Source organism: Ambystoma mexicanum, chromosome 5q, assembly GCF_040938575.1.
Source record: "Ambystoma mexicanum isolate Mex_15411 chromosome 5q, UKY_AmexF1_1, whole genome shotgun sequence".
NCBI classification, from domain to species: Eukaryota; Metazoa; Chordata; class Amphibia; order Caudata; family Ambystomatidae; genus Ambystoma; species Ambystoma mexicanum.
The window spans coordinates 774,807,046-774,833,133 of NC_090933.1; the positions used below are offsets into that span (position 1 = coordinate 774,807,046).

The 26,088-nt window shown below is 45.8% G+C and overlaps 1 protein-coding gene across 1 annotated transcript in view; it reads right to left on the reverse strand.

The window, feature by feature from the left end:
• Nucleotides 1-26,088, reverse strand: part of MRPS28 (mitochondrial ribosomal protein S28) — an 838,623-nt gene that overhangs the window by 112,593 nt on the left and 699,942 nt on the right. The gene's annotated exons all lie outside the window — the stretch shown is intronic.

Sequence of the window (26,088 nt, forward strand, 5' to 3'; positions counted from 1 at the left end):
GAGGAGTTGCTGGACGGTCGGCGGTTTTTGGTCCGATCGGACAATACGACGGCCTTGGCATATGTCAACTGCAAAAGGGCTTCCGGCCACTCCTTGAATGCTCTGGCAGCGCTGATAGGCACCTGGGAGGACTCATCTGGTGTCTCTGGTGGCCTCACGTATCAGAAGGGTGGACAATGTTCAAGCGGATCTTCTCAGACGCTGGTTTTCACTCCTCTGCGGAACTGGTCCTGTTGGCCCAGGTCTTTGCGGTGACCTGTGTCAGATTAGGGTCCCTGGTTCTAGACCTGTTTGCATCCCCGGCCTCAGCAGAAGTTCCCCTCTTCTGCTCTAGGTTTCAGGCTGAGGGGATTGGGGGATGGACGCCCTCTCTGTACAGTGGCCTTGGAGTTTTCCTTTATGCTTTTCCGCCTATTCCCCTTCTGCCCCGGGTGGTTTGGCGCATCAGAGTAACCAGGGTGACTGTGTTGTTGTTAGCTCCGTTCTGGTCCCGCCGGAGTTGGCTCCCCTCTCTGTTGGAGCTTCGGTCCTAGGAACCTTGGCTGGTTCCGAGGTGGCCGTGTCCCCTTCAAGGGGATCTGCGGTTGGAATTCCACCAGATGCAATGGGCGGTGTGGCTATTGCTCAGTCTAGGTTGATATCTCAGGGGTTCTCAGATCCTGTAGTTGGGTCCAAATGGTTGCTCTTAGACCCTCCACTCTGAAGGTGTTAGGCAGACACTGGGGCCATTACTGAGACTGGTATGGGCGGTCTGGGATCCCTCCCCTGCGTTCTGGCCTCTGCTATCCTTCGGTTCCTCCAGGAGGGGTTTTGACAGGGGCCTGGCAGTTTTTCCAGGCTTCGCTCTCAGTGGGCCTCCATGAAATTACTTTTGGGGAACTCTGACGGTCACTTGGAAGGGGAGGTGTTGGTGGGGAAATTGATCCAGGGTTTTTCTTCTTCCCGTCCTTGTGCTGATAAAGGGCTTTCCTCTTGGGATCTCCCTCTTGTATTACGGTTCCTTCACGGGCCTCCTTTTGAGCCCATTTCCGAGATTGATATCAAACTTCTTACACTGAAATCTGCTTTTCTTATTGCCCTCACTTCTGCCCGTAGGCTTGGGGAGATTGGGGCTCTCTTATGTCACGCTCCTTTCCTGAGGGTGCTGTCAGACTCGGTGGTGCCGGGGTGTGGTCCGATGTTTCTCCCTTCAGTTGTCTCTCGGTTTTCACACCTCTCAGGATCTGGTTCTCCCTGACTTCTTTCATGATCCAAGACGCCTGAGGAGGTGGCTCGGCTTAACATTGATGTCCGGCGGGACGCGTTGGAGTATTTGGCTTGGTTTGCTTTTTCCACCAATCTGATAGTCTTCTGATTGCTTGTGGTCCGGCTGGGGCTGGGCATAACGTATCTGTGGTTTCCATTTTCCGGTGGTTCCGGGTTGTGATCTCTAGGGCCTAAGTGGCTTCTGGCCTGCCTGTGCCTGCGCACAATCAGGGGCGGTCTGCCAGGGGTTTGGCGGCTTCCTGGGCCGATGCAAGGAGGGTTTTTTCTCTGCAAGAGATTTGTATGGCTGCCGCCTTGGCTGGTCTAGGCATTTTCATCAACCGCTATGGGTTGAGTTTCTCCCACTCGGGGGTTGGTTCCTTCGTGGTTGGAGTTTTGTCTGTGGGGATGTGATTTAAGAGTTATTGTGGGTGTGTTTTGCTGCACTGTTTTTGGCTCTGTGTCTCATTGGGACCTTTTCCCCGTTGCTGCTTTGGTATACCTCATGAAGTAAGTACTGGGACGAGGAAGAGTGGACGTGGAGGTAATGCTCTGATTACTTACCGGTAATCTTCATTACTCCTAGTCCTACTCTTCCTCGTCACAGTACTGACGACCCTCCTCACCCTCCCTCCGGGGAAGGTCCCATGCTCCGGCTTGGTAATATGAAACTGAGTGACATGGATGTGGGGGAGGAGTTATAGAGATTTAAAGAAATAGAAGAAGGTCCTGTGTCGGAGGCAGGTGCCTCATGAAGTAAGTACTGTGACGAGGAAGAGTAGGACTAGGAGTAATGAAGATTACCGGTAAGTAATCAGAGCATTATATACTAAGCTAACACATTTAGTTATAACAGCTTCAGGAACGTCATTGGCCATTAGAAAGGAAGTAGTCAGGATGGCATGACACTCCTTTCTGTTTTAGTGATGCTGAAATTAATATTTTGTTCATTATGTTCATCATAAAAATGTAATCCGGGGTAGATTTTGAAGCAACATTTTGAAGGAGGAAGGGGTTTCAAGGAAGGAGATTTTGAAGGAGGAAGGGGTTTCATCTCAGAATCGAAAAAAGGGAGTTTAATTGGCAGAAACCCGAACTAGCCAAAAAGCTACCCCAACTCAATCCATCGCTTCCTTTCTTCCCATGGATGCTTTTATTTTGCCCTAAATAAATTCCCGAACCATTACCCAATTCATCAAGACCTACCCCTACACAAGGGCATACACTATTAAAATCACCAGAATTTTTATCAGTTGTTGATCACCACGCGGAGTACAATCCATTAGCAGAATCTCTATTTCACTAATAACTTCATCAACATTTACACAAGTGGGATTAAAGTATATGTTTATCAAGAGAAACTGCCTAGGCACATCCGCTAAATTGTCACTGACTATTGTATTCAACATGGCCTCGGATGATGTTCGTATTCTCTTACTTGTCCGTCCTCTAATATTCTTTACTGTGGTTAGAATCCCCCTAAAAGGCCTAACTCTTAGCGCATTCATCATGAACAATAAAACCGTCCACGACTGATGAGTCACATAACCATGTTTCCTGCAGTAGTAAAATATCATACTCTGAGAAAATCTTACTCGGACAAATTTAAAAAGCTGTTATGGCCTTGAGAATTCCAACACAATGCTTTTAATTAATTATTTACTGAAGCCTGGATGACTGGTTGAGGGGGATTTAAGTTACGAGGCAATCCAGGCCCAACTCCCATGTTCCTAATCAAACATCACTTGCCTACTTCCAATATGTTCACACTCCCTACATTTTCTATGCCAACACTGTCACCCTTGTTGTTTCCTATAACAATCTGCACCCCTTTTTAAGAGTTCCGTTTGATGCTTCCAGACAAGTTTTTCAACTCATTTGGAGTAAAAATGTACAACACATTTACCCTTCACATGTTTATCAAACAGATGTACAAACTCATTGTCAGTTGAGGAAATGGCATTCAATTCTGGTATAATAGAGAAGACAGATAGAATTTTAGAATGATTCAAGTAGGTGTATTTTTCTCCTTGTATAATTGATTCGAAAAGGAGTTCCAATGTGTCTAGTTCTTGACATACCACATCAGAAACCTGACTCTTAGAACTATCACCAAATATTACTGTCTTACTGATAGACAAAGTCTCATGTTTTTGCCTCATTCTCTTTAATCAAGAGAGGTTAAATCAACTTCAAATACGTTAATCAATGTCTCTTACAGCACAAAACCATTGTTTCAAGCCTTTCTTGCTAAACCATTCCCCCCAAAGGGATTTACCCACATTCACGTCCTTTAAATCATTTAAATTCCATCATTATCTATGAATACCTGGTCATCCTTTTGTCTTCTCATTACTTCACTAATACTTGAGACACTCTTCCTGAGAGTTCCCTGTATTAGGCTTACTAAATTTCTGTGTGTCATTAATAACAATAACTTCGGCATCAGATGACACTACCGCCCCACTGATGTTGCCATGTTTTCTCTATCCTTCACAACAACTAAGATGTTTAAGAATTTTCTTGACCCTGTATTACCCTTTCTGGCTTGACTTTTCATATTTTTAGTCTTTTTCGCCGCTTTCTCACCATTTTGTGTTTTAATTCTTAGTTCTGTTCCAGTGTTTTCCAGAACTTCTTTCTTCCCTTCCAGGTCATGACTCCGAAATACTGAGACATCTTTTTCCTTAACTGTCAGACTTGGAACTATTAGCAACAACTATACTCGTCATCAATAATGTTTTTAACTTTTGTAGGGTGGAAGTGTTGGCTCTTACCTCTAATACTACTGTGTCGTATAATGCGATAAACAGTGCTTTAAGTGGGGTAAGAAATTGAGGGGGGGCCCTCATTTGGGGCGTGGCATCCGCTGTGGGCGTGGCCTAAAAGTGCACAAAACATAGTAGGGTGCGCAAACAAATATATAAATGTAGTAGAGCATTTATATATTTGTATGCGTACTAGTATGGTTTGTGTATTTTTCAAGCCTTCTTTTATAAACATTGCAATGTTACATATTTCTATGTTTATAAAAGGTGGCTTGAAAGTGTACAAACCATAGTAAATTGCGCACACTTGTGTGCTTACCATACTACGGTTTGTGTACTTTTCAAGCCACCTTTTATAAACATAGACATTTGTAACATATTTCTGTGTTCATAAAAGATGGCTTGAAACGTACAAGCCATCTTTTATAAAGCGTTGAGGACGGACAAAACCCAAGGTGGTTTTGTCCGTCGACAAAGCTTTATAAAAGATGCCTTGAATTGTGTACGTTTCAAGCCGTCTGTTATAAACGTAGAAATATTTCTACGTTTATAAAAGATGGCTTGAAACGTACACATTTCAAGGCATCTTTTATAAAGATTTGCCAAAGGAGACAGGCACCTCGGGCTCAGTGATCGCTGCTCTGAGCAGAGATCACAGAGCCCAAGGCGTCTTTCACCCTCTGGGAACCCGCGGGCTCCGTGATTTAATCTACATATTAAATCATGGAGCCTGCGGGTTCACAGAGGGTCAGTGACCTGGCGATGGCCAACAAAGGAACTGTAACTTCCCTGATGACCCCTCAGATGGGGGGGGTCATCAGGGAAGTTACAGTGACTGACGGAAGTGCCAGCCAGCCTCAGCGACGCTGTGGCTGGCTGGCACTTCTGTCCACTTGCCTAACGTTACACTGGCGGGCGCATCTCCCGTTGCGGCTGCGGCCGTGGCGGGATAAAGCGTCCTGCCATGGCGTGGTGGGACCGGGGGCCCCGGCAGGGCCCCGGCTCAGCCCCACTTTTTGGAGACTGGCGGGGCCCGGCCCCGGCAGGCCCCGGCCCACTTAAAGCACTGGCGATAAACGATTGCAACACTAAATTTAAAGCACTCAGGGGGCTACTGCCCTCTTCCATAGGAGGTTGTTTCAGAAGTATAATTTCACTGAAAGGGAAGAGCAGACCAGCTGCCAACGTTCGTGTGTGTATGAGAGTTGTCATCTACTTTTGGCAACATTTCATCTTTCATATTAGAGTGGCACATTGTATCCCCCTCCAGAGTGTAGCTCCTCACTCCTTGGATCGTCAGGGGATTCAAACAAATTCAGAGTGACACAATCTGGTGGAGGGACATTCTAATGCTTGTATTTTGTCTTCTGTGCTAATACACACCTCCATCACGGATAAGCGAACACGTCTTTCCAGTTCTCTTAAAACAGGCCCAGATATATCAAGACTGTCAATAGCATTATCCATGTCTACCTTCACCGCCGTGTGAACTGCCTGGCTGTATGTTTTGGTTTGCACTTGAGGAAGGAATGTTGTAATGTTGGCCTGATCACTTTGCTTTGTGCTCATTTGCTCACTTCTTACATGCTGAGCCACCTCAGTATCTAAGGGTGTTACACTTTCACTCCTTAAATTAGAACGCTTCTCTCCCTGCATTTTTAAACCACGCCGCCTATACAAGTACACAGCCTTAAAGGATAGTTCCGGGACTTTTTTTTTATTGTCCCTACGGGTCGGCCATGTGTTTGTAAGCATAAATCGGTAGATCGTAGGAAACTTTCCTATGGACCTTACCCGACTTTTCGCCCATTATCGCACTCGAAATCAGCCTCCATTTTGTGATAATCCTATCATTCCGCCGCATCGACCTGGTTCACCTGCCTTTGCGGCACTAAATCAAATCCCCCGCCCCTGAGCCTGACATCAGCAGACGCGTACTGCCCATTTCAAGCACGTCTCGTGTCAACAATCGCTGCGCCTCAGCTATTGACGTGTTGCCATGGAAATGGCAGGACGCCTCTTTCCCCAATAAGTATAAACAGACCGTTTCACAACACACAGCAGCAGATTTTCGATTCCATTCCTCTCTCTGTGTTACTTTGAGTATTCTGTGACTCGTTTCAGTGCTCTGGTCAGCTACCTTCGCCGCTTGTAGCCCGTGTGAACACCTGTACCATCTCTGTAAATTATTTTACTATCTTTACCGCACAATGGCCACAATAATGCCGTATATGTACGAGCCCGAGTACACCGAGGAAGAACTACTGGAAAGTCAAGCACGCGAAAACGATGGGGATTCGGACGGCAGTTGGGAGGACCAGTCAACGGATGAAGAGCCTGGACCATGTCGCATGGACGGCGTCTCCACCTGGTGCACGTGCAATCGGTGCGAGCTAATGCCAACTGAGGAGGAGAACTGCTGCTGCCGTGAAAATTCCGGGTGCTTGGCCTACATTTCGGAAAGCGAGCAAAGTCTGCAGGAAGGCGAGCAAAGTCCGCAATGCATCACCGAGCTGCCAGAGTTCAGGGAAGCCTGCCTCTCACGGACCGTGTTGAGGATGATGATGGTGCTTATGCACGAACTTCGCGGCACTGTTCGTCCGCGTAATCCGAGTAACGAGTAAGTATACTCTGTTTGTGATGTCAGTGATGCCACCACTATTTCATGGTCGTCTCCCACATATAAAATTACATTTACATATCATTCGAACGCATGTAAATTTGTTCCATATAGTGCATTTTCTAGATATAATTTTTTTCTAAGAAAAATGACATGTGTTACCTGAATCGACATTGATAAGAAAGTTTGGTCAGTTTAATACAGTTTGCATCTTTTTTTTTCACAGGTGGTACAGGCTGGTGGCCTATCGTTGCTTCACTTGGTGGCTTCACGGGAGGCTCGGACACCGCGTTCGGAGAGTAATACCTGCCTGTGCGGTACTTGCCATTAGACAACATTTCCCCAGTGACAGTGGACAATACCGCGGATTTTCCCTCGATGTGCTGCAACCTCAACTTTACAATGTGTAATGTTTATTATTTATGTTTAATTAAAATCTAAAATAAAGCCCAACATATATTTTAACAATGGTTGTTTTGATTTTTTAAATGAATCTAGTGTATATTCTCCTGGGAGGGTGAGGTATTTATAAACTCACCCCCCTGCATTCCATGTAGTAGATCCTGCAGCCATCCTCTTACATTCAGTTAGATGGCCTCTCCTTGGTGAGGCCCTGCGGCAAACGGGTCTTGTCTGCACGACCACCGCCCCGATCCACCCCCCGCCCTATCAAAGGCAGTTCGCACCGGGGTACTTGTGCTGGCAAGTGGAGCTGTCAGGGAGCGATAAAGGCCAAGAGGTGCCAAAGACCATGTACACTTCAAAGTGGTCTATAGAGCATGGGTTGTTGTTCCCATGTCTACCTCCAGACCCCGTGTCTCCTGCCAAGCATCCCCCCTCACGCTGGACGGCCCCCTGCAATCCACATAAGTGTGTCTCCATTCACGAGTCTTCCTGTGTCTTGTCTGCACGACCACCGCCCCGATCCACCCCCCGCCCTATCAAAGGCAGTTCGCACCGGGGTACTTGTGCTGGCAAGTGGAGCTGTCAGGGAGCGATAAAGGCCAAGAGGTGCCAAAGACCATGTACACTTCAAAGTGGTCTATAGAGCATGGGTTGTTGTTCCCATGTCTACCTCCAGACCCCGTGTCTCCTGCCAAGCATCCCCCCTCACGCTGGACGGCCCCCTGCAGACCGCATAATGCCACGACATATACACGTCATTCATTCACAAACACACCCCTGTTTCGAATTCTTTATAACCCACTTCATATTTCTAATGAGAACTTCTTTGCGCTTTGCTAGTCAACCCGTGAAGGTGCTGGTTATCTGCTCTTCGTCTCTGTGAACTTCCGTGACCACTTTGAGCAAACTCGTCAGTTTGCAACCTGTGAACTGCTCCCTGTTCTACGACAAGAAACTACTCTGATCCCTGCATCTAACTGTTTGTTCGTCAAGGTAAGTCCATGTACCATAATCATTTTGCGTCCAATTTTTTAATTTATATCTATTTGCTAGTAGTCATCAAATTGCATCCATGTTTTCTTTTCGTTCACGACAGTACATGCAAGGAACTAGTCACATGTTCTGAGTTTAGTCAAATTACTTTTTCTATTTTTTGAAAGTTATTGAAATACTTATCCGCATGTGAATAACATGTATAGTTCCAAGAACCAAAACGGACCTTGCATTGAACCTTTTATGTGTCATTTAATGTTTTAACACATTGGTATTCATAGAGAATTGTTGATCTTTACTTTTCAGAACTTTCCATAATGCCTGCCTGTTCCATTGGCGGTTGCCCTTCGAAGACCCATAACAAATCTGAAGGTACTATAATGCATGTTTTCCCTAAGACAATAGATCAGATAAGAGAATGGGTCCGATATTGCGGATATCCAGCCTCTGAGATAGAAAGTAGAGTCCTAGAAGTCTTTGCGGACAAGAGGGGTGATCGATACCGCATCTGCAGCAGGCACTTTAGCCCAGACATGTACTCCACATCATTGCTAATAAGGACGAAAACACCGCGAGCGAGGCGAAAATTGCTCTCAACCGCTATTCCCACTCTATTCGTCCACATCCCTCCACTGGTGAGTCAAGTTTACGTATTTATCTCTCGGCATTGCGGTAGTGTGTAGCATTAGCTAACAATAATTTCCCCATTTATGTATCCACTCAATATGAAGGCTGAAGATTCTCCATCCGTGTCGTTATTGCAGTCATCAGCCACTTCAAGCGCCTATCGGGTAATCTTACTTAGCTATTCTGACACTGACTTGTTTTAGGCATGTAAATCAATAGTTTTAATTGATCGTGTAATTATTTTACCTAATGGTACACCACAGTACTCGTCCTCTAGTCTTTGTTTTCAGTTATAATTATTGTTATCCAAAATAATGCAAGTACTGTCTTTCAGGGAGATGCTGAGGAGTCCAACGCATTGACGACAACCGTAGATGTCACTCAGATGCTCGAGGTACGTTTCCGGACAGTTCCATCGATGGAGATCATCAGATCTTGCATTCTTGTAGCGTGATTGTTACACACAATGTTTCTTTCGTTTTTAGCCATTGGTATGTCCTTCTGTCGTCGCCCTCCTATGTGTCTTCTTTTTTCAATATTGTGTTCATTACTAATGAAAGTCCTATGTTTCAGGGAGTCGATGGAGCATTAGTCCAAGAGGAAGGGGGAGCATGCAGTTACGGGTCGGCGCAACAGCTTGCAGAAGTGTGCACCGCAGTTACAGCGTCCCTTGATGTTCTTATGCATTTCGAGGTATGGATACTGACAGATCAATCATGCGAGATCAAATGACGTGATTACATCCGCTATACTTCCTTCTTTATTAACGCAAGTACTATGTTTCAGGGAGCTGACGGAGCTTCTTCAACAAGAACATCACCCCTAGTAGTTGATGCAGATCTCTGGGTGGTGACACTTCCAACGATGGAGCAAATCGAATCATATTTAGATATCCATTATTTATTTTAGACAACTGATCATTTGTGCAGGTCTATTTAGATGAGCCGTTGACGCCTGCAGAAAGTTTATGTTCTTTTAAACAAAATAGAAAACCATACTAATGCAATTACTGTGTTTCAGGGAGTTGCTGAAGCGTCATCTTCAATAATATCATCAATGGAAGTCTATGCGGAGCCCGAGGTATGGATCTTGACAGTTCAATCTAACTAGATCAACAATGCGTGAACTATTGTCGTTTGAATGTTCTATACAATGCGTTCATTCGTGTTTTGCTATTGAGATGTACGTATGGGTATTGGTCCCCAAGTACATTTTGTGTTTTCAATATTATTATACATACTAATGAAAGTTCTATGTTTCAGCGAGTCGATGGAGCCTCAGTGAGTGATGGATGTGCTTATCATGAAAGTATAGTCGTTGCAGCGCGAGAGGAAGTGGAGACATGCACACACGAGTCGGAGCAACAGCGTCCAGATGTTGAAGTTCGAGGAAAGAAAGTTTCAAAGAAAAGAAAGCAAAAGAAGGTTAGTGTCCTGTTCACTATATTATGTTGTCTTTCACTGTCAATAGTTCAATACTGTAAGTTGTGTTTAAACTGAACATCCCTTTTCTAATCTGTCCTCTAGTTGCGAGTGGGTGTAAGAACTAGATCTACACAGACAGTGAAGCGAACGAGAGATGTTGCTTGTCAAACCTTTTGGCAGGGACTTGAGACTGGAGATGCATCGTGCCAATGGGAAGAATATGAAGTGATTGACAACGGAGCTATACCACCACCAGCCATTGATAGTGAATGTCCTCCTGGTAGTTTGGATGCAGTCGTAGATCAATTCACAGAATCCACACCCGCAAAAAATAAGAGCACGCGAAAGTTGAAGACATTGTTTTTTTCTCCCATCTCCGGACAAGGAACAGATGTTGCAATGGAAGAGAATGAAGTGGACGACAATGAAACACCATCAATATCACTCAGCATAGCGGAAGACGATATCAGAGATTGTACCTTTCATGCGAGTGACATGTCCTCAACGTTACAGGCCGAACCAGCTGGGATGCAGAGTGACAGTATAAGGAAAGAGGCCAAATTCATTGTATTCGATAGCTGTTTGATGGATATTATTATGATGATGAAATGTGGGCATTGGGTTGGTGGGCAAGTATGTGGGGAGCCATTGATTAATGTGACTCGTGCAATTCGAGGCACTAACCTTAAAATACATGCCACCTGTACACAATATCATCCGTTCGCATGGTCTGCACAACCCATGCTGGGGCAACTGCCAGCAGGCAATCTACTTTGTGCAGCGGCCGCACTTTTTAGTGGTTCAAGTTTTAAAAAGTTACAGTATTTCTTTCAGTTTGTGGGAATCCATTTCATTGCGAAAAGTCAGTTCTACAAATACCAAACCGATTATCTATTTCCAGCCATCAGCGAAGCTTGGAGAATGGAAAAAATGTCAATGGAAAGTACATTCGCGGGCAAACGCTTCAGGCTAGCCGGTGATGGACAATGCGACAGTCCAGGATTTTCAGCCAAGTACTGCACCTACCACTTTCAGGACATGGAAAGTAAGAAAATTGTGAGTTCGGTGGTCGTGCAGGTGTCGCAAAGTACATCCTCAGTGGCCATGGAGAAAGTTGGCTTTGTAGCATCATTGCAAGAACTACAATCGCGGGGAATGGTGATCGACCCGATAGCCACGGACAGACACGTTTCAATTGCCAAGACAATGAGAGAACAGTACAAAAATATAAATCACCAATTTGACGTTTGGCATCTTGCAAAATCAATCAATAAAAAATTGTCGGCTGCAGGAAAAAAAAAAGATATGCAAGGTATTTCACAGTGGTCCAAGTCAATCAGCAACCATCTTTGGTGGAGCTCAAAAACATGTGAAGGGTCGTTGGAAATTCTACTGGAAAAATGGCGGTCAGTAATGTTGCACTGTAGCAACGTACATCGATGGTCGACAAATGAGCATTTCCACAAATGTGAACATGGCCATTTGTCCACAGAGGAGGCACGGAAGAAGAAGTGGTTGATTCCTTCATCACCCACTCACAAGGCCATTGAAAAGATTGTATTTGATAAAACTATAACAAGAGATTTGAGGGGACTCACGGAATTCTGCCACACAGGAGATTTGGAGGTGTTCCACAATATGTGCCTAAAGTACAGGCCCAAAAGATTGCATTTTGGCATGGAAGGCATGATAAATCGGACTCTTCTAGCGGTCTTGGCACATAACCATAATGTTGGCCGTCAACAAAGTAGGACGACCGGAACTTTAGGGACGCTTCGCTACAATAAGGCCTTCACTAAAAGAAGTAAACAATGGGTGATCAAACCAGTGTTTGAGGATATGCAATATGAGTTTATTGAGAGACTTATCGTAGATGTCCTCGATAGGCACATACATGGAGTGGTGAACGAACCTATGCAGGGGACAACTGCATTGCCACCCAACATTGCCTCTGTTCCATGTCCACCTAAAGCAGAGCTCATTGAGAAATACACATCACGGTTTAAATGATTGTAATTCGATTGTCTGTTCTCTCGAGTCTCCTCATGTTGCAGGCCCATTGCAATTAAACCAAACAGTTATATAAATCATTTTTACAAAAATTATAGAATGTTTCCGTATTACAAACACATGGCCGACCCATAGGGACAATAAAAAAAAAGGCACGCAGACAAGATGCCCTTACACTAACTGGAGCTAACTAGAAATGTGTGCTCGCTCAAAGTGAAGGTCAGCTGCTTTGATGTTTTGCTCGGGTGGCGGAAAGGCCCACGACCCAATATAAGGTTCTATTGTGATTTGACCTTGACAGGCCGGGACCATCCTGAAAGACTAAGAAAAGATAATGAATAAAATTTCAGAAACGAAACGATGAGCCACGTTCATTAGAAGAAGTAACGTCGGCAAAGAAGGAGTGGTGTTTCGGGTCTGCCCTACACAGAGACACAATGGAAAATGCAAATATAATGTAAGTAACTTTTGATGAGTTTATACCGCAATTTCATTACTATACAGTGGCTTTAAAGACGGGTTCAGTTGTACTTGTTCGTTCTATGTGGCATAGTGTTTTCTACCGCGCACTATCTGGAGGAGAACCATCTTCTTTTACTGAAGCACCTCAAAACCTTCCTCTTTGCTTCTGCTTTCTCTCTCCCTCTCCCCTGCTACAACTGGTCCACTGTCTGCGACCTCGGTCCTGGGCCCTTCCACTCTCCACCTGCACTGCCTCCCTGTCAACCCCTGCACTGGGGGACTGTCTCAGTATCCTACAGCCCCCCCTTCCCAGCACTTTGTTCTGCACTTACCTTGCACTTGCCACCAGCTGGCCCTATTTATTTATTATTTTATGCTACTTACCTTGTACTCCACTCCCCCCCCTCCATGCCTCGCCACGCCTTTAAACACTTGTGTACACCCAGTAGCGCTGTCCTCGCTATGAAATGAATAATTTTAATAAGGATCTGATGGTGAGACTAATTTCATTTTTTATGTTTTTAGGTACATCATTCACTACTGTCTGTGTCACGAGTACCAGACACCGGCGGACGGCTTCTACAGCCGCCAGTTGCTTCTCCGCGTGAACAACGTTACCACCCTGACCATTTTATGGGACGATCGCCAAGTACAAGTATGCCCTTACGCGGTACTAACGGTTAGATGCAACATACCTACCGTTGTGGTGGCCTAGTGCCTCGTTGTTGGAACAGCCATGCGATTATCAGTGCGACAGAAGAGCTTATTTTTATCGTAAACCAACACCCTGTGTACTGCACACGAACATCGCTTCCCTCAAGACAAACTAATTTGGATCGAGAGCAAAGAAAAATGCAAATCGCTGAATATTCTCTAAACATTTGATGTCCAATAAACGTACTTTGCCAAATGTACAATCTTGCCGTTTGCTTTTAAACCACGGTTTCACATTCCGAATTGTGGTGCTGTATTGTGAGATGCTCTAAGACCCTGTGTACAGCAAAGGACCATCGCGTTCCTCAATACGAACTTTTTGGAACATGAGCAAATAAAAATGCAAATCGCTGAATATTCTCTAAACATTTGATGTCAAATAAATGTACTTTACCACATTTACAATCTTGCGGTTTGATTTCAAAGTACAGTTTCATATTCCGAATTGTGGTGCGCTGTATTGTGAGCTGATCTGTGTTGATTTCCGGGGTCTGTGTGGAGTCGCGTAGAAGACGCCTGGGCGCGTTTGCCTACGCAGCTCAGTCACGTCACGGATAGAGGCGGGGAATATCAATGTTTTGATAAAGTCTGTTTCAGGGGCGGGGGATTTGATTTAGTGCCGCAAAGGCAGGTGAGCCAGGTCGATGCGGCGGAATGATAGGATTATCACAAAATGGAGGCTGATTTCGAGTGCGATAATGGGCGAAAAGTCGGGTAAGGTCCATAGGAAAGTTTCCTACGATCTACCGATTTATGCTTACAAACACATGGCCGACCCGTAGGGACAATAAAAAAAAAGTCCCGGAACTATCCTTTAAATTTCCAATTGCACTGTCAAATAATTGAATAAAGAAAAATGTAATAATAAAAAAACTGAAAATCAGACTTCAATTTTGCAACAAAAATTGACCCAAATGTGGATCCCTTAATTATATTACACTTATCGCAATGCAAACATATTGTAAACAGAGCAGGACCAGATCAGAGAGCAATCCAGCAGTCACCGGCTTCCTGAAGCAAATCAATTCAAATTTACATGTGAAAGCTCCGGCTCAACAGGACAATCCACAGTCACCAGCCACTTCAGACTAGCTCACAGATCACCCCTAGAGTCACTGAATGCTTCAATCGTATCTGCTTTCAATCATGAAGGAACCTCTACATGAAGCTGGCTCAAAGAAGCACTCCAGTCACTCCTCCGCCCTTTAAACATAAAACATTTGTGTTTCCAACTTTGTGGCACGGCAATGTTCATTCTAAAAACTGCTTAGTGCGGTGATCTGCTCTGTGCCATACCCGCCACTACAACAGATACAGTTATAGTCTGCTTCGCTTGGCCTGTGTTACTTGTAGAGGTGGAGACTATAGCTTGCTCACAATACCGCCGCCACAACAATATCATGTTACTGTAGTCTCCTCGCTGCAGACTGCAACCACTTGTCAATCCACAGCAATGTTTGAGTAAATTCATGGGTTTCCATGTGAATGTCTCCACTCAATACTAAATTAATTAGAGCATGTAATGCAATCTCATCTTCAGCATGTCACATATGGACTCAAGAACACTTAGCTCTCGAAGATGGTTCAAAGGTTTTTAATCACTGAATCCCAAAGTCTTCATTAGGTAACCCCCTATGTATAATCTGGCTAGTTACTTGGGAAGGCCTGAAGGCAATTGCCTTACCCATCTGGCTCCCTGTAGGAATTTCTAGGTGGATCCTAACCAGGGTCCCACAACAAACAAAAGATCTGAAGAAGTGGTAGCGTTCACTTGCCCAGGTCTTTCATGCCCTTGTTCTCCACGCCCTTATGGTCTCTTCTTCCTTTCCCTTCCTTCTACTTTCAGCTCTCCTCTACTTCCCAATCTCCCATTTATCTCCATCTCTTTTTCTCTTTCTGACCATCTGATGTTCTTCAGTCTACTGCTTTCTCCCTCGTTTTCTGATGCTCCCTCCTCTCTACTCCTGTGGTTTGGAGTGGGCGGTTTAATGCGTGTCCTGCTCCGCAGCCCCTCTGTTCACCGCAGGCTCTCTCGCTTGTGGGTCGCGCAGCCCCTCCTCCTCCACAAGAACTTCTGCGCTCTGCAGTCCTGGAAGAGATGAAAAACAACACTGGCCAGAACATGGCACGGAGGAATGGGGTGATACCAAGTGGTACTTGAAAGTTGCAGCCAGACACTGTTAAAGGGTCCTAAACTGGGGTCCCCGCACCCCCAGACTCCCTCACCCCTCCTCTTGGGCTCAACTGGCTCTGTCAAACACCCTGGTAGGCAAGGTTGGGTGGGACCCCAATCCACTCTTGACAAGGTCAGGTCCCAGACCCTGGCGCAAGCGGCGGTTTGCATATTTAGGAGCTACTTGGCAGATGTGTCCTGATGAGAACATGCTGCTCCTGTGCTAGACAGCAATTGTGCATTCTTTACCCTTTTGTTGCAATCAAACTTTTGCGTAATCTCACTGTACGTGTCGATTTGTAGGCAGACAACCTTTTTGTGGACTCCCTCGTTCTTCTAAGAAGACTTGTGTTTGGATGATAAAATTGTCACAGCAATACTATACAGGTCTGTCAATTCCTTTTTTCATTCCACCAATCAGAAACTGATGAGCATGGAAAGCAGCCTCTTGCTGTGAAGCTTAGCGTACATTAAATATTGCTTTACAAGAAGTAGTGTATCAATTCTCTTGCTACGACCTCTTATATAGTTTGGCTTCATCTTTCGATTTTGTAAAACTAATGCCAAATTGCATATATATGTACTTTTTAAACGCGGACGTTACAATATTTCAAATTTGCAATGGTGAATATAATTGTTTCAACCTTGTTATTGTTACACAATCTTCAGTGATATCAAGTATGTGAACAACTTAATAACCGCATTGGTTCACTGTAGTGCATTGCATGACTATGAATATCATACATGTTGCTGAGCCTGATGTTTATAGAGGTGACCCATTAGGTTTGATGAATGGTCGTGCTATATTATTCATGTTGAAAGTGCAAGTGTTTGTACAATGGACTGCAGTACAGGTACTCTAAGAGAATACAGTGGCTAAACTTTAATATTTTGCAAGCCATAACCTCCTAGTTGTACATGGCTTCCATTCATGACCAATATCAACTATTTTGTTTTTGAAATGTCACATCTTACTGTGATGTTGGGAAAAAGGATTACAGATTACGTACTCCACTATTATGACTTCACGGCAGGGGTATATGGAATTCCTCTCCACCTCTCCCCGTGGTATCTTGGGACCCAAAGGGAAGCAGCAGAAGCTCACTGCCCAAGAAGAGCAATCCACGGCTCCCATGTGAGTGTGGGAGCCATGATTCTTAAATCTGGTCAGTGCTGCGGCTCCTATGCTGTCAAAGGCTGCTTTTCGCCTTTGGCAGGGAAGGGATGCAGGCTGTCAAAATGTCAGAATCATGGCTCCAGCAGCGTGATAGACCCGTGTTCAAATTGTGAGCGATGATAGCAGGTGGTAGTCTTTTTTCCTAGTGATTGGTAATTCCACAACTGAGGGAGGTGGGGGAAGGGTGTCGGGATGTCAGCTATTTAATGCTGGAGTTGGAGAAGAGGGGATTAGGCTAGCAAAAGGGATTTGGAGAAGGGAGTCAGGGCGCTGAGCATATTTCTTCCTGTTGGCTGCTGTGGAGAGGATGGGCAAGACACAAGAGGATAAGGCAGGATGTGGTATTTTTCTGTTTCGAGTACAGAAAGATTTTGTTTTACTTAGTCTCCTCCTGCCTTCCCATCACCCCAATGCAATTCCGGTGTATGTGGACAGAACAGACTATGAAAAAGGGATGCGGGTGGGAGGCATGCACAACATACAATTCTTGAAGCAATTCTATTAATGAAAAAAAATACGAAATACAGCTATATATAACTCATTCCTCTGACATGTTACTGTGACAGAATGCCATCTGTGAGAGCAGACTAGCCTGAGTGTTTTTTTTATTTTAACTATAAAAGAATTACCAACATCATTTCTCTGAAATTGAGCTATACTAATCAGACCTCACTTTCATAATGTTCCCTGCTAAATATAGAGCCAACATGTAACTTTGTTGAGACTGTTTACTGACAAACAGCAGCTGCCCTTTAGTTTTGCAACATGAGAGCTGTTCCCATGTTCATTCCTCAAAACAGCCTGCTGGAACCCAAGGTTCAACAACACGGTCTGCCCTAAACCGTGGGCATACCCTGTTCCAAATTATACACAACTGTGTACCCCCAGGACCTGGTGGCAGTTTGGTTAATAAACAAATATTAGTCATATCTAGTTGATATGGTGGGTGTCCGGTCAAATGGTCGAAAATAAAAGATCGAATGACCATTTGATCGAAAGTCAAATGGTTGAAAAAAAAATGGTCGAATTTTTTTATTTATATGTTTTTTTAGTTTTGTTTGGTAAAAAAAAATAATATAGAAAAAGGGGGGTTGAGGGGAACCCCCCCATAAAAAAAATAATCGACAATTTTTTCGACCATTTGACTCTCGATCAAATGGCATTCGATCATTTGGTTTTCGACCAAATGACCTACAACCGATATGGTAGACTATGGGCATACACAATTCTAAAAGCCAAAATACTTTGTCATTTTATGATCAACTTTGTGTCTAGTGACTCATTCCCCTGCCAGAGCCCATTTGTATGCAGCTGTCTGAGATCCAGCCAAAACAGACCATGGTGCCCAATCCAGGAAACTCATCTAGAAGGCAGGAAATTGCCCCATGAGCTTAGCTGGGAACCAATGCTTCAAGGAAAGCCCTGCCAGTACTATGGTCAGCTCCTGCCAGGATGTTCATTACTGGAGTCCCTTCTAAAGCAGAGCACTTAGTGGGAGAGTGGGATTAGAGCGGCCCACGAGGAAAAAGTCCAACAAGAGCAGGGTTCTGTTAGCTTGCTATTTCTTAGGCCATCCCATCTCTTGTGCCCACTTCCCGCAGCACTAATCAGTATGACATCACCAGGAAAAAGGCTGTGCACAAAGCACCCATGATTGGGGCCCTAACAAAAGGCTAGAAGTGACCCAATCAGCTGTGATAGTCTTACCATCTATGGTGTGGATCACACCCACTTAATTGAATCATTTTGTAATGCTGAACAAGGATTTCCTGTGGAACTTTGCTGGTGATGCAGTCTGCTCCAAAGTCCTCTCCCATAGAGTAATCACAAAGCTGAGACCATTGGTACCCAGAAACCTACTCACTGGAGGCGACAGCCCATGTGAGTGCTCTCTGGAAACCTTCCTGTTTGGAAATTGCAGAACAAGGCTCCATTTTATCCCTGGAGAACTTGCGTGGGGACCCCGCTGCAACCAAAAATCCAAAACCAGCTCTGGTCACTGCTTTGAGCCACTGCAAGCAACAGAAGCTGCCTTTTACACTCGACGCTTTCCCACCCAATGAGGTGGTAGGACAACCTAGTGGAAGATATGAGCTTGCCGAGACAAGTGCTCTAGAGGGTGAAAAGAAAAGGGCTGAGGTGAGGAGAGAGCCTTGGGCATTAGAGGGGGGACTAGAACCTAGGCAGTGGTAAAGATTTTAGTGTAGCAGGAAATGGGGAACATTCAATCAGAGAGGTAGGAGGCAATCCATGTGAGTCCAATGAACAGACTACCATTATATAGGTGATAATGGACTAGGAGGAGGGGGCGCTGTGGAGCAGCCTATCAAGATGGCTGCTTAGCCTCATTGCTCTGCCATCTGGCACAGAAATCCTGCTTGGACACTGACATGCTTACAGTCCTCTGCTCCGCTAGGGGGTGGTAGGGTTTCTCGTTACACTGCAGGTTGTAGGTGGGCAGTGGGGGAGGAGGGAGAGAGGTTGGATGGGAATTGGAGGGGGTTTAAATTTGAAAATGCTTGTGAGAAATATGATGGGCAAGACTGAGAACGCAATGCAATGGCCACACCGGTGCAGGTATTAGAACATCTACATATCTGGAAATAGAATTTCAGGGCGGAGGATGGCTGGACTAACCCGGATTAAGTTAATGAATGTTTGGCGGCTTCTCAACTGTGTCAAATCCCGGAAAATCTTTGCTCTGGCCAATTGATTGGGCACAGAAATTATTTTTTTGCAGGAGACTCATATCATGGAGTCTGTGGCCCAACGGGCTGCCCAATCTTGGTGAGGTCAGGGCTACTTTTAATCATATTCCACTAGAGCGTGGGGGTGGTGATTCTGATTCACAAATCACTGTCTTTCCCATGTAAGGAATCCATAGTGGATGAGAACGGGAGATATTTGCTAGTAAATGAGATGTTATGTAGGGAGGAGGTTGTTTTACTGAACTGCTACACCCCAATGTAGATGGCCCTGGTTTTTATGAGACATTGATCAATTGGGTAGGTTCTCTGGGGCCGCCCTTTTGTGGGGAGGAGTTTAATACAATCATGGATGTGGTTTTAGATATGTCGACCACTGATGCCTGCGAGTTGTCAAGGGCAGCGCACATGATTAAGTCTGAGGTTAGAGACTTATGCATGACTGATGTGTGGTGGCTAACACACGGGACTAAGTGTGAGTTCTCCTATTAAACCCCTGTTCATAACATGCACTCGCATATAGATCTGTGGTACCTGTCAGACTGTCTTTTGACAGAGGTAGTAGAATGCACTATGCTCCATAGGACCTTCTCGGATCATGCCTCTTTACCTTTGATACACTGGTTGGTGGTGGGCTGCCCTAGAATCCCATGGAGTTTCAAACCTAAGGCACTGCGTGACCCTGCGGGTCTTCTTTTCACAGATTGATGGGTCTGTCTCTTCAGTGGCGGTGCTATGGCAGGCGTTTAAAGCATATGTGAGGGGCATAGCAATGCCATCCGAGTACGGGGTGCTGAAGGAGATTAGGTGAGACATGGCCAAGGTTCAGGCACGATTGAAAGAGCTCCAAGATCACTCAGTCAGAGATACTTCCTCCAAGGTGCTCTCTGAGATTAAAAGAGAGCTAGACTCCTTTTGTGATCTTGCTCAAAGGGAAGTCAGATTCTTCGACAGACCCACGGCGGCGCGTCGATACAGGCAGGCGGAATGCCTGGACTTTTCTTGGGTATGCTAATATGCAGAGGAGGAGCAGAGGCCCAATCACATATTGATGGATCATCTGGAAAACGTGTAACTTCGGTGTACTAGTTCTGCTCTTTTTATGAGCAACTCTATTGTTCAATGGGTGAGATGATTGACACCAAAATTAGGAGATACCTTGACGCTATCCCCACCTCACTACTATCCAGGGAGGTCTCAGGAGCCCTTGAGGGTCCCTTGTCAGAAGAGGAACTCAGGGGGGCAATCAAAGAGCTCCCGTCTAGCATGACACCTCAGCCGGATGGTCGATGGGCTGAATTTTATGAAGAGTTCAGCAAAATTCTAGTGCTGTATTTGCTACAGGTTTGGGAGGAGGCACTTAGTTACAGGGTACTACCAGAGGCGGTGTGTGAAGCTGTGATCACAATGATGTTGAAACCTGGCAAGGATGCAGGTTCATGTGCATCGTACCGTCCTCTGTCACTGATAAAAGTTGACTTCAAGATATTCACCAAAGCCATAGCAAACAGACTACAGCCATTGATGCCATACCTCATCTAAAATGACCACCCAGGGATTATACCTGGTATAGAAACGGCCTTGAATCTCCATTGATTTTATAATGTGTTGGCACAAGTGCCCCCTGATTCACCAGCGGTCACCACATCCTTCGATATGCAGAAGACCTTTGATACAGTGTACTGGCCTTTCTTATTTGCAGGGTTAGAAAATATTGGCTTTGGTCCAGCTTTGTGACATGGGTGTGCTTGCTGTATACTGATCCAACAGCAAGAGTAAATACGAATGCAATGCTATCTGCGGCCATATCGCTGAGGGGTATCACCAGTCAGGTTTGTCCTCTGTCCCCCCCCTTCTGTTCGCACTCGTAATAGAACACCTAGCTGACTTAATTTGTTTGCGTCACTCTCGGAGTGGACTGATGTTGGCCAGTCCTCCGACAGTAATATTCTACGCAGACGATATTCTGTTGTATAGCAGAGACTTGGATAGGTCAGAAAGAGGGGTGCTCCAAACGATGGAAGATTTTGGCAGCTATTCGGGACTACACCTCAACAGGGATTAATCAGAGGTGTTCCCACAGACAGATGTCACGCAGGGATGTATGGGGTGGCACGGGCTACGGGTGGTCCTAGATTCATTCAAGTATCTAGGAATCAATGTCCACAGGTCTGCAAAAGAGACTATGGTGCTAAGTTACACTACCTACATGAAGCAACTAGATCCCAAAATGAAGCATTGGGGGAAGGTCCCGATGTCGTTGATGGGCGCCTATACATAGTGAAAATGTTGGTTCCCCGAAATTGCTGTACCTCTTTAGCAATATCCCGGTTGTGGCAGCTGGGGCGTTCTTTAGAGAGCTGCAGTCACTTTGCTCATCCTTTACATGGGGCAGTAGGGGGGTTTAAATGGGTTGGCTTTCACTAACTAGGCCCTAGGAGGAGAGAGGCCTTAGAGCCCCTCACTTTGAGGTCTATTATTTTGCTGAGCATGGATTGCATGCCTCCTACTGGGAGATACGCTCTCTCCCCCCCCCCCCCACACGTAGAGCTAGAATAAGTTGCAGAGTGCAGTGGCACTCCACACATTGATGTACGGCACTAAATATAAGTCGGTTGGACCCATGGACCCGCTAGCGTCTGCGCAACAGGCGTGGGGTAGGTTACAGCGACTCAGGGGACTGGAGTACCCTTATGACAGGGGGGTTCCTCTCTGGGGGCATATCTGTCTGACTCCGACAATGGACCGCTCTATTTCAAGGAGTTAGAGTGCAGTCAGTGTCAACAAACTGGGGTGTATGTATGCGCAGGGTAGAGTTATCGAATGGGAAGACTTCAAGAACCAGGTTGGGGGGAGTCTCTAGTCTAATAATTGGAACTACTGGTGAATGAGAACAGCATTTAGGATGCAGTGGCCAAATTACCCTAGAGAACCCGAAATTAGTCTTGGAGAATCATATATACATGAAGCAGCAGTGGGCAGCAGTGCACTGTCGAAAAACCAAGGGTCTTCCTCCTCTCGTCCGCGAGCGGAGTGGAAAGATCAGGGAAGAATGCCCAGAGAGAAGAACACCATTAGAAAATGTAACACCTGCAATCCCAAAAATAATTCTTCCAGTCCCTCTATTATTTTCCGAATTCCCAATCTGCTTTTATTAGCCACTACAGTTCCCATAATCACCCCTATTCATTCCACTTCCCGAATATAAAACATTGGTACAAAGCTAAAAGAAATACCTCTGGATATTTTCTGACATGTCCCAACACAAGGGTCAGGCATAGTCAAGCAAGCAATTGACAGTAACCACACACACCTGACTGCCCTTTCCTTTCCCCACAAGGATAAAAGGCAGAGCACAAAAGCACACGACTAGCAAGGGCAAATGCACAAGGAGGCAGCTAAACCGAACCAGCAGTTCAAACACAGGGGAAAGGCGGTGAGACCTGGATGGCGGCGAGACCTGGAAGGACAAAGGGGAGATACTCTTGCTCTTTTCAACTCAAAAAAGATCTGCTCTCGAACCTCGACATTCCCTCTGTCCTCATCCTCCTCGATCTCTCTTCTGCCTTCGACACGGTCAACCATACCATCCTCCTCAACCGTCTCTGTGAAAACCTGGGTATCACTGATCAGGCTCTGGCCTGGCTGACCTCTTTCCTCTCTGATTGACCCTCCAAGGTCCAACTTGGGTCCTTCCTATCATCTATCTTCCTCTCTACCTGTGATGTTCCCGAGGGGTCTAACCTCTCGCCCTGGCTTTTCAACAAATACCTGACAACTCTCGCCCACTGAATTGCCATTTTCTGCTCAAATTTCCAGCGCTACGCTGATGACAACTCATTTTCAGGCTGCCCTTGGCCACCTCCTCTCCCTCCCTCATCTCTGATTGCCTAACTGTCATTCAAGATTGGTGTGCAATGATCTTTGTCTGAATGCCAGCAAGACGGAGATCCTCCTCATCGGCACACCTTCACCATCCTTTCCCCCCAGTCTCTGGCCAGCTTCCCTTGGCCCTCCTCCTACCCCCACCTGCGAGGCTAAGAACCTCGGGTCATCTTTGACTCCACCCTTTCCTTCTCCACCCACGTCTCTTAGGTCTCTAAAAAGTCAAACTTCCTACTGCACCTCCTCAGAGGTCGTCTGCCTTCCCTCTCCTTCCCCCAGAAGCTCATGGTATCCCAAGCTCTGGTTCTCTCTAGGTTGGACTATTGTAACAGCCTCTTTCTAAATCTACCTGCCTCTACTCTCTGCCCTCTGCAACTAATCCAGAACAGGACTGCAAGACTTGTCCTTGGCCTCAAGCACTGGGATTGCATCTCTCCAGCTCTGAAATCTCTCCATTGGCTCCCAGTGGATGCAAGGATTACATTCAAAACCCTCTGCATTGTTCACAAGGCTTTCCGGGGTCTGGGTACAAAATACCTTCAGCTATCCCTCTGCAAATACCTCCCCTCTCGAGCTCTTCACTCCTCTACCTCCAACTCCCTCAGGGTCAGTCGTTTTTCAAAGAAACGAGCTGGGGGTAGATCTCTGCCTCCCTGCCACTCTAAAACCTGAGGAAAACCATCTCTAGTTTCGGAAGCACCTCAAGACCTTCCTGTTTTCTGCTGCTTTCACTCCCCCTCTCCCCTGCTGATCTGTTCTTTCTTGGCACCATGCACCTGGCCACCGTCTGTCCTCCGGGACCAGGTACCTGCTCACCCTGCCAGCCTCCCACACTGCCTCCGGGCCACCCCTTGCACTGGGGTCTGTTTCTGTACCCATACAGCCTCCCCTTTTTCTTCCTGCACTTATCAGACCTACCCTGTCTGCTGCCTTAAACCTAGCACTTGCAAATTGCTGGCTGCATTACCACCGTTTGTTGCCTTTATTCTTTATTCATTATCTGTTTCTCCTCTGCTTTGCACTTTCTACTTCTCCCCCCTTCCATGCACTTTTCCCCTCCTCCTCTCCCATACACTTGCGCATTCTCAAGGGCACTGGGCCTAGTAAAATTGCGGTTTTGTTCTCCCCTGTTCCCCTACCTTGCCTTGTCGCACTCTAAAACACTTGTGTACGAGCGCGATAGAATTAAAATTTCAATATCAAAACCGCAAAGCCTCTGAAAGTTAAATCATAAGACCGGGAGTTACAGCTGGCGTGTGGAGGAGCAGATGTCAATGGTACACAGGGGCCTCTCACATTGATAGAACAAGCGGGGAGGCATGCGGGCTACCGTGGTATCTTCCTTGACTACAGAGGCAAGACCAGACAGCAGGTTCAACACAGCCGGCAAGTTGGAGGAAGCGGATAGCAAACCGATGTGTGTTGAGCCCAAGGTTGCAACTGGCAACATTTGATGAACGTAGGAACCGGAAACAAAGAACTTGTGTGTATGCAAACTTTTGTGAAGGCCCAGAGAAAAGCCAGCTGTAGAGTGGTCAGGCGCCGTAGGAGTGCTCAGTCGAAGGACTCTCGCTGGCCCCTTGCGTGATGAGAACTGCAAGTACTAGAAGGCCCTAGGAAAGAGCGACATGATATGTCAGAGTGGTCCTACAAAGGTCACATCAAATCCTTTGTACAACTCATGGTTGAGAGAAAGCTAGGGGAAGGATTCCCCACTTTCGGAGAAGATTGTGAACTGTGAAATAAGGCAAGTGTGAACCCGACTGAGGGAGACACATTTTGCAAGAAGGATCCGAGCCCGACAGAGGAAGATCCAAGGGGCAAAGAGCAATCGCTCAAGGTAGAAGATTACTGACAGAACTGTTTGTTTGGTTCCACAAGTAGGGGGTGAAGAATAATACACCGGGGAACAGTGCGTCAACGAGAGTGCACCGGGTTGAAAATTGTCAGTCTTTTTCTTTTTTAAAAGACATTAAAGCTCCTGAAGGTTACGAGCGATATTTGAGAGGCCATAGTGAACCCGACAGAGGAAGGCCCAATGTTGTAAAGAGGATCCGAGCCAGGTGGAGGGACATCCTAGGAACGAGAAGCAGTCACCCAGAGGTGCAAGAATACTGAAGGAACTTTTGTTTGTTTGTTGTTTTTGGTCCAGCAGATCTTCTAAGGCAAGTGAAGGTTCTGGTATCGGTGAACTGAAATTGTGAGCCTCATGCTGGAGAGGTCCAGGAGTGTGCTGTGCTCAAGAAGTCCTGCCTTTTCCTGTGCTAAAAACGTGGGGAAGAGAGACCCAGCCATACCATCCTGACTTATCATTTTGTGAACGCTTCTTTCTTTTCTGGTGAACATTATCCCACACCCTTTTTTGTAACTTATAGGCCCCTTTTATTTCACAAGATGCTGCCATGACTGCTTTATTATTTATTTGATGGTCGTAGCTTGCTCCCATCTTAGATTAAGGTTTAGATTAGGCGTTTACACCTCACCCATTATAAAGTTCAATAAACACCCTTGAACTGTGATCACTCGTGTCTGTCTTTACTGTTGCCACCATGAGTTCCTTACAGCATACATAAAGGATATCAGTTCTCTACACTCGATTCTTATGCTCAGTAAGGCATAGGGGTCCGGTTGTCGGTGCAAAGTGGGAGCCAGATTTGCAAATAGACAATGGGCTGCCCTATGCAGGCTAACAACAAAAGTCTCCTTTAACTCCAAGTTTAGGTTGATCCACTTTATGATACTTAACAAGCTACACTACAACCCGCCAGGCTCAATCTGTTTGCAAACGGGTGCTCAAGGTGTAACAGCAATGAGAAAGATGTGTTACACATGTTCTATGCATGTCCGCAGTTGCAACCTTTCTGGGAAGGAGTGTATGAT